This window comes from Peromyscus maniculatus, chromosome X, assembly GCF_049852395.1.
Source record: "Peromyscus maniculatus bairdii isolate BWxNUB_F1_BW_parent chromosome X, HU_Pman_BW_mat_3.1, whole genome shotgun sequence".
Taxonomy (NCBI): domain Eukaryota; kingdom Metazoa; phylum Chordata; class Mammalia; order Rodentia; family Cricetidae; genus Peromyscus; species Peromyscus maniculatus.
In genome coordinates, this window is record NC_134875.1 from 43,856,373 (window position 1) to 43,865,541 (window position 9,169).

At 41.6% G+C, this 9,169-nt stretch overlaps 1 pseudogene across 1 annotated transcript; it reads right to left on the bottom strand.

The window, feature by feature from the left end:
• Nucleotides 1-926: 926 nt before the first annotated feature.
• Nucleotides 927-5,222, bottom strand: LOC143270980 (histone acetyltransferase KAT2B pseudogene; annotated as a pseudogene). Its single transcript, XR_013048200.1, has one exon. The product of XR_013048200.1 is annotated as a histone acetyltransferase KAT2B pseudogene (transcript).
• Nucleotides 5,223-9,169: the final 3,947 nt, after the last annotated feature.

Here is a 9,169-nt window from a genome sequence, read left to right on the forward strand (position 1 = left end):
CATGTATCTTAATGGTATGAATCAGCATTCCTTGGGTATATGCCCAAGAGTGGGATGGCTGGGTCTTGAGGTAGTTTGATTCCTAATTTTCTGAGAAACCGCCATACTGATTTCTACAGTGGTTGTACAAGCTTGCATTCCCACCAAAGGTGGAGGAGTGTTCCCGTTGCTCAACATCCTCTCCAACATTGACTGTCATTGGTGTTTTTGATCTTTGCCATTGTGACAGGTGTAAGGTGGTATTTCAGAATCGTTTTGATTTGCATTTCTCTGATGATTAAGGATGTTGAGCATTTCTTTAAATGTCTTTCAGCCAATGGTGATTCTTGATTTGTGAATTCTGTTTAGCTCTTTTGCCCATTTTTTTAATTGGACTGTTTAGTATTTTGATGTCTAGTTTCTTGAGTTCTTTATATACTGTGGAGATCAATCCTCTGTCAGATGTGGGGTTGGTGAAGATCATTTTCTCATTCTGTTGGCTGTCTTTTTGTCTTATTGACAGTGTTTTTCTCCCTGCAAAAGCTTCTCAATTTTGAGAGCTCCCATTCATTAATTGTTGTGCTCAGAGTCTGTGCTGTTGATGTTATTTTTAGGAAATGGTCACCGGTGCCAATGCATTCAAGAGAACTTCCTACTTTCTTTTCTACTAATTTTAGTGTCATTGGGTTTATGTTCAGGTCTTTGATCCACTTGGACTTGAGTTTTGTGCATGGTGACAGATATGGATCTATTTGTAATCTTTTACATATTGACATCCAGTTATGCCAGCACCATTTGTTGAAGATACTTTCTTTTTTCCATTGTATAGTTTTGGTTCCTTTGTCAAAGACCAGGTGTTCGTATGTGCATGGATTAACGTCAGGGTCTTCAATTCGATTCCCTTGGTCCGTATGTCAGTTTTTTTTTTTTTTGAGTTTTTCAAAATATAATTTAAAATTATTTTGTACCAGTACAATATATTAATTTTACAAATGTAAAGTTTTTATCGGCTGTTAAAGCATTTGCAAAAACCACACATTCTACTTCAGCTTTATTGCACAATATCTATAGAAAATATTAATTTTTAAATTAGAAAACATAAAAATGCTTTCAATATAGAAGAGATCATCTGATTTTGAAGACAATACTCTATAAGAATGTCTACCAAGGAAATACCAAACTTTCACAGGATATCAAGCTGGACAGATGCTTCAGCAAAATCTGGTTTTAAAACAGTCTGAGATACTTAATGCAATCTGTATCATCATTCTTCATTAAAAGTCTAACACTACTCAGAGTGTTCCTTGCAATTCAAAAAGTTGAGGCATCCTCAGAGTGGCCTTCAATGAACACTCTGAACATATAGATTATCTTCCATGTCAGAAACAGCACTCAGTAGCATTTGCCAGGGTGTTTTCTTTCAAGAACACTACCTCTGCAAGCTGTTTTTAATGACTATTAGTAACCCATTATAATTTATGCTGATAAAAAACATACATTAAATACATTTTTTAAAACCTCAGCCTTTACAAAAAAATCAGTTTATAAATTTGCATCATAAGAATTAGTGTCGAGACCATTGAGATGGCCTTCATTTAATGTGGTTGTATATTAGTTGGTTTTTCCCAGAGTTGGGGTGGTAGGTGTCCCACTTTTCTATGTAGTGTGATCAGGGAATAAATCCAAGCACTAAACTTGAGCCCCCAGACAGATTGGTTAATAAGATTGCTTAGTGGACAGACGTCAGTGGGATATAACTGTGGACCAATGACCAACGCAGATGTTAAAATACTGGCATAAACTTTGGTGAGAATTCAGTTCACCTCAGACAAACATATCTGGAAGTGCAAATGGGAAATATTCACACAGACATTGCTGATGGGGTTAAATGTACCAGAAAATACAAAGAACCCTTACCTATTTGGAGCAAGACTCTCCGGCATTCATAAGTATTTAGGCTATGTGTCTTAACATTGACAAAACCTCCAATGTTTTCAAGTTGACACCTTTGTGGCCTAGGAAAGGATCTTTTAGAACTTAGAACCTGCACAAGCAAAGGCAAATATGAGATGGGTACATACCTGCCAAGAATTATTAAATAGTGCTTGTGCACTCCCAAGTCTGTGATAGGTAGACAGAATGATCAAAGTCCCGGGTACTTATAGAAAGTCCCATCCTTAGGAGTCAAAGCAGCTGCTGTTGCGGAAGCTGCATTTTTCAGAACTGCTCAAAGCACCTCATCTAGATGAGTGTTTTAAAAATATATATTTGTAAAAGGTCTACAATGAGACTTGAAACATCACAAGGTTCACCTTGACAAGCGTATCATGGACCCTTTTCTTAAAGTCCTTCAGAATAAAATAAACTCTCATGTTACATTAGAAAAAAATGGAGACATTCATGGTCAAAATTTTCTCTAGATTCCCCTAAATCTCGGTACTGTGTGCAATTTCCTCACATACAGGTTTTGAGGAAGCCCCTGATCATCTACCATGCAATAGTTAGCTACTGGACATGCCAGAGAAAATTTACATGATAGATATGTAAATAGAGTAAAATCTATTCCACAAAATAAAAAAAATTTTCTATGATTTTCATTTAAATACGTCTCTGAAAAGCTAAAAAGAGGTTTTGCTTGTTTTTCAAAAGTGCTAATTATTACAAGTCTCTTCAACCCATGATGTACAATTCTTAAAAATAAACAACAACAACAAAAGCCCAAACCTAAACCACCTGCTTTAGGCACACTGCTGATGAGTGTCGAAGGAAAATAAATCACTTGTCAATCAACCCTGCTTCCTTAATTTTACTGAAGAAGAACTTCTCCAGGATGCTGGCACATTTGTAGTACTCGCTCTCAGGAGGATTGTACTCCTTGCAGTTGGTGAACACTCGCTGCAAGTCCGCCATGAATAATTTCTTAGACACATAGTACCTGTTTCTGAGGCGTTCACTCATGGTTTTCAGATCCATGGGGAACCTTATAACTTCATAATATCCTGGAGCTTCTGTTCTCTTCACAGGTTCCATGAAAGGCCAAGCACTTTGATGGCTCTTCACCTGCTGCAGGATGTTCTTAAGGGTGCTGTGCAGCTGCTCGGGGTCTTTGGGCTCTTTACTTTTCTCTTTTCCACTTGGTTTCCATCCTGTCTCTCTGATTCCAGGAATGCTTTCTATAGGGATCTGCCGAACTCCATCTTTGAAACATGAAAGTCCAGGGTAGACTTTTCGAATCTGGGCTTGTTTTCTTTCTATCAGCTTTTTAATGATCTCCTTCTGCTTTTTAATGATGATAGAAAACTCTGTATATGGAATCTGAGGATTCAGCTCACATCCCATCAAAGTGGCTCCTTCATAATCCTTGATGTACCCAACATATTTGGTTTTAGGTATTTTTATTTCTTTGGAGAAACCCTGCTTCTTGAAGTAGCCAATGGCATACTCATCTGCATATGTGAGGAAGTTCAGGATGTCATGCTTTATGTGGTATTCTTTGAGATGGTTCATCAGGTGTGTTCCATAGCCCTTGACTTGTTCATTTGAGGTTACTGCACAGAAAACAATTTCTGTGAATCCCTGGGATGGAAACATCCGGAAACAGATACCACCAATGACACGACCATCTTTAATTAAAGCAAGGGTTTTGTGTTTCGGATCAAAGACGAGCCGAGTGATGTACTCTTTGGGCATCCGGGGGAGCTGGTGAGAAAACACATTCTGTAGGCCCACCAGCCACATCAGGATCTTCTTGTTTGGTTTCTGGTTCAGGGAATTGCCCACCACATGGAATTCAATGACATCCCTGCGCTCTTCCAGCCTTGCCGCCTCATCTCTGGCTGAATGTGCTGACAGAAAATTGGTCTCTCGTCCAAGCATCACTGCAGGATCTGTGATGGTAGACATAACCTCATTGATCAATTCCACAGGAATATCCCCCATCACTCAGGATCTCTTGGCTTCCTCTGGAGCATGAGAGTGGTTCATTTTCCTCTTTTCTCCTGGGTTTGCTTCAAGCCCAGAAGGGCCTCTGCAGCCAGGACTTGTTCTCCCTCCATTGATCTGCTCATGGGAAGAGGAGTTTGAACTGAATGATGCTGGTCCAGTAACAGCAGGACTGATCACTGTTTGGATTCCTAGTGGGCTAGTTCTGGAAGAGGCTGAGAGAAAATCCTGATCCCAGATAGGAGAATTTTGACTATACACTTCTTCTTCCAACATAGACAGAAACTTTGGGAAATGTGTGAGGATTAGCGTGCGTTTCTCAAGAGGCAGTTTGTCTTTTTCCTGTCTAGCTTGCTCCAGGAGCTGTCGTCTCATGATGGTGAAAACCGAGCGAAGCAATGTTCTCCCAAACACCTTTGTGGTTTCGTACCGAGGTAGGCTGTCACAGAACTGCGGCACATTGCAGTAGCACAACCACCTTGTGTAGTTCTCCTTGTATCCAGTGATGTCATCATTGGGAGACCTTAGTCTCCGCTGTGATGGAGCTTCCAGGTGCCAGTAGTTGATTCGATTCAGAAACATCTTGGCCAGCTCAACTGTTGTCTGCCTCTCTTTTGATGGCAAATGACTAAATTTGTACTGCACAAAATTATTCACACCCTGTTCAATACTGGGCTTTTCAAATGGGGGCCTCTTCTCCAAAGAGCCTTCAACCACAGGTTTTCCTCTTTGTAAAATAGACTTTCTCAAGAGCTTGAATAGGTAGAAATAAACTTGTTTGGTATCTGCATCTTCTTCTTTGTGGACACAGGTAAACAGGTACTCCACATCCAACACAATTCCCAGGAGTCTGTTCATTTCCTCCTCTGACACATTCTCCAAGTGGGAAACATGAGCAGCGAGGGCATGGCTACAGCTCCGGCAGGATTCCCTCAGACTGACAATTATTTGCTGGAAGTCTGCTCTTGGTGGAGTGGGAGAGGGATTGGGGTTCTTCCAGCCATTGCATTTACAAGACTCCTCTGCCTTGCAGGCGGAGTACACGCCGAGTTTCTCCAGTTTCTTCGCCCGCGGAGCGGAGCACAGCTGCGCCTTCTTCACAGCGATCCAGGCCGAGCCGCCGCCTCCGGGTCCCTCGGCTGTGCCCGCCGCGGCCACCGCGGTCGCTGGCCCGCAGGAAGCAGAGCTCCCGGCGGCGGTGGCCAGGGTCCAGGGGGAGCCGTGCGGGGGCGCGGGCGGCAGTGCGGGGAGGCCGGCCCCGCCAGCCTCGGCCATGCCGCCCCGAGTGTCACCCGCAGCCGCCAGGGTCCCCGCGGCGCCGTGGCGCCGAGACCCTCCCCCCCCAACACGGCCGCCGCCCTGAGCCCTCCCCGCCCCCGCCGCGCTCCGCCGCTGGCGTTCGCAGGCCCCCGAGCCGCCGGGGCGGCTAGGACGCTAGCGGGCCTGAGCGCCAGGGCCGCTCTCTGCTCCCCTGGGCCGCTGGCATGTTGCTGCGAGCGTGGCCACCCGCCCGGCGCGCCAGGGCCCGTGGGTGACCAGCGACCCGAGAGGCTGGGCCGCTGCAGCCCAGGCACCTGCCGCCCTGAGCTGCGGCGTTCCTGGGCCTGACACCCTCCCGCGCCGAGACCCCAGTATGTCAGTTTTTATACCAGTACCAAACTGTTTTTAATACTATAGCTCTATAGTAGTGTTTGAGGTCAGGGATGGTGATGCCTCCAAAGGTTGCTTTATCGTATAGAATTCTTTTAGCTATCCTGGGTCTTTTGGTTTTCCATATGAAGCTGAGTATTTTTCTTTCCAATTCTGTGAAGAATTGTGTTGGGATTTTGATGGGGATTACATTGAATCTGTAGATTGCTTTTGGTAAGATTGCCATTTTTACTATGTTAATCCTATCTATCCAAGAGCATCGTAGATCCTTCCATTTTCTGATTTCTTCTTCAATTTCCTTCTTTAGAGATTTAAAGTTCTTATCGAAAAGGTCCTTCACTTGTTTAGTTAGTGTTATCCCAAGGTATTTTATATTATTTGTGGCCATTGTAAAGGGTGATGTTCCACTGACTTCTTTCTCAGCCCTTTTATCATTTGTGTATAGGAGGGCTACTGATTTTTTTGAGTTGACCTTGTATCCTGCCACTTTACTGAAGGAGTTTCTCAGCTGTAGGAGTTGCCTGGTAGAGTTTTTGGGGTCACTTATGTATACTATCATATCATCTGCAAATAGTGAAAGTTTGACTTCTTCCTTGTCAATTTGTATCCCTTTGATCTCCTTATGTTGTCTTATTGCTCTAGCTAGAACTTCTAGTACTATATTGAATAAAGATGGGGAGAGTGGACAGCCTTGTCTTGTTCCTGAATTTAGTGGTATCGCTTTGAGTTTCTCTCCATTTAATTTGATGTTTGCTGCTGGCTTGCTATAAATTGCCTTTATTATATTTAGAAATGTTCCTTGTATTCCTGATCTTTCCAAGACCTTTATCATGAAGGGGTGTTGGATTTTGTCAAAGGCTTTTTCAGCATCTAAGGAGATGATGATGTTGCAGGAATCTTAAAAGTTCTTATTAATAAAATAAAACCCAGGCGAGTTATTGGGGTCCATGCTGGTAGATCAGAGAGACAGAACGAGCCACAGCTATCTCACCTTGCCATTTCCTCAGCTGGTCCTGTTTCCCCAGACTGGAAGCTTCTGCGTCCTCATCCCAATGGCTCTCAGCTGAACTGCTGCTTAAAAGCCTGAATGCTTATCCAGCCAAATGCTTAACCAGCCAAAAGCCTCTAGTTTCTGGTCCTCACGCCCTATATATCTTTCTACTTTCTACCACCACTCCCTGGGATTAAAGGCTGGCTTTCTGGGATTAAAGGCGTGTGTCACCTTGCTTGGCTGTTTCCAATGTGGCCTTGAACTCACAGAGATCCAAAGGGATTTCTATCTCTGGAATGCCAGGATTAAAGGTGTGTGCTATCACCGCCTACCTAGTGGCTTTTCTGTTCTCTGACCCCAGATAAGTTTATTAAGGTACACAATATTTTGGGGAAAACAATACCACCACATGATCATGTGGTTTTTTTCTTTCAGTTTGTTTATATGATGTATTACATTGACACATTTTCATATGATGAACCATCCTTGCATCCCTGAGATGAATCCTACTTGGAAGTGATGGATAATTGTTTTGATGTATTCTTGGATTCGGTTTGTCAATATTTTGTTGAGTATTTTTCCATCAATGTTCATGAGGGAGATTGGTCTGTAGTTCTCATTTTTTGTTGCATCTTTGTTTGGTTTTGGGTATCAGGGTCATTGTAGCCTCATAAAAAGAGTTTGGTAGTGTTCCTTCTGTTTCTATTGTGTGGAACACTTTGAAGAGTATTGGTATTAGTTCTTCTTTGAGTGTCTGGTAGAATTCTGCACTGAAACCATCTGGTCCTGGGCTACTTTTTTGCTTGGGAGACTTTTGATGACTGTTTCTATTTCTTTAGTGGTTATTGGTCTATTTAAATGGTTTATCTGGTCTTGATTTAATTTTGGTATGTGGTATTTATCCAGAAAATTGTCCATTTCTCCCTGGTTTTCCATTTTTGTGGAGTACAGGTTTTTGAAGTATGATCTGATGATTCTCTGGATTTCCTCCTTGTCTGTTGTTATGTCTCCTTTTTCATTTCTGATTTTGTTAATTTGGGTGCTCTCTCTTTGCCTTTTGGTTAATTTGGCTAGGGATTTGTCTATCTTGTTGATTTTTTCAAGAACCAACTCTTGTTTCATTGATTTTTGGTATTGTTCTCTTGTTTTCTATTTCATTGAGTTCAGCCCTGAATTTGATTGTTTCCTGGTGTCTATTTCTCCCAGGTGAGTTTGTTTCTTTTTGTTCTAGAGCTTTCAGTTGTGCTGTTAATTCCTTGGTATGGGATTGCTCCATCTTCTTTAGGTGTGCATTTAGAGCTACGAATTTTCCTCTTAGCACTACTTTCATAGTGTCTCATAAGTTTGGGTATGTTGTACTTTCATTTTCATTGAATTCTAGGGAATCTTTAATTTCTTTCTTTATTTCTTCCTTGACCCATTGATGTTTCATGTGGGCATTATTCAGTTTTCATGAGTTTGTGGGTTTTCTATAATTTTTGTTGTTGTTGAGGTCTACATTTAAGGCCTGGTGGTCTGATAACATACAGGAGATTATTTCAATTTTTTTGTGTCTTTTGAGATTTGTTTTGTGGCCAAGCATGTGGTCAATTTTTGAGAAGGTTCCATGGGGTGCTGAGAAAAAGGTATATTCTCTTGTGTTAGGATGGAATGTTCTGTAGATACCTATTAAGTCCATTTGAGTCATAACATGTGTTGGGTCCTTTATTTCTTTGTTAAGTTTCAGTCTGGTAGATCTGTCTTTTGGTGAGAGTGGTGTGTTAAAATCTCCCACTACTAATGTGTGGGGTTTGATGTGCATTTTAAACTATAGTAGTGTTTCTTTTATGAATGTGTGTGCTTTTGTATTTGGTGCATAACTGTTTGGAATCGAGACTTCATCTTGGTGGATTTTTCCTGTGATCAATATGTAATGTCCATCCTGATCTCTTTTGATTGATTTTAGTTTGAAATCTATTTTATTAGATATTAGGATAGCTACACCAGCTTGTTTCTTAGGTCCATTTGCTTGGAAAGCTTTTTCCCAGCCCTTTACTTGGAGGTAGTGTCTGTCTTTGAAGTTAAAGTGTGTTTCTTGTATGCAGCAGATGGATGGGTCCTGTATTCTTATCCATTCTGTTAGCCTGTGTCTTTTTATAGGTGAGGTGAGACCATGGATATTGATGGATATTAATGACCAGTGATTGTTAATTCCTGTTATTTTTTTGTGGTTGTGTTGTGTTGTCCTTCTTTGGTGTATGTTGGTGTGGGATTATCTATTGCTTGGTTTTTCATGGAGGTGTTTAGCTTCTTTGGGTTGGATTTTTCCCATCTAGTGCTTTCTGTAGGGCTGGGTTTCTGAACAGGTATTGATTAAATCTGGTTTTATCCTGGAATATTTTGTTTACTCCGCCTATGGTGATTGAGAGTTTTGCTGGGTATAATAGTCTGGGTTGGCATCTCTGGCCTTTTAGTGTCTGCATAAGATTTGTCCATGACCTTCTAGCTTTCATAGTCTCTATTGAGAAGTCTGGTGTTATTCTGATGGGTTTGCCTTTATATGTTACTTGGTCTTTTTCCTTTGTGGCTCTTAATATTTTTTCTTTTTTCTGTGTGTGTTTAGTGTTT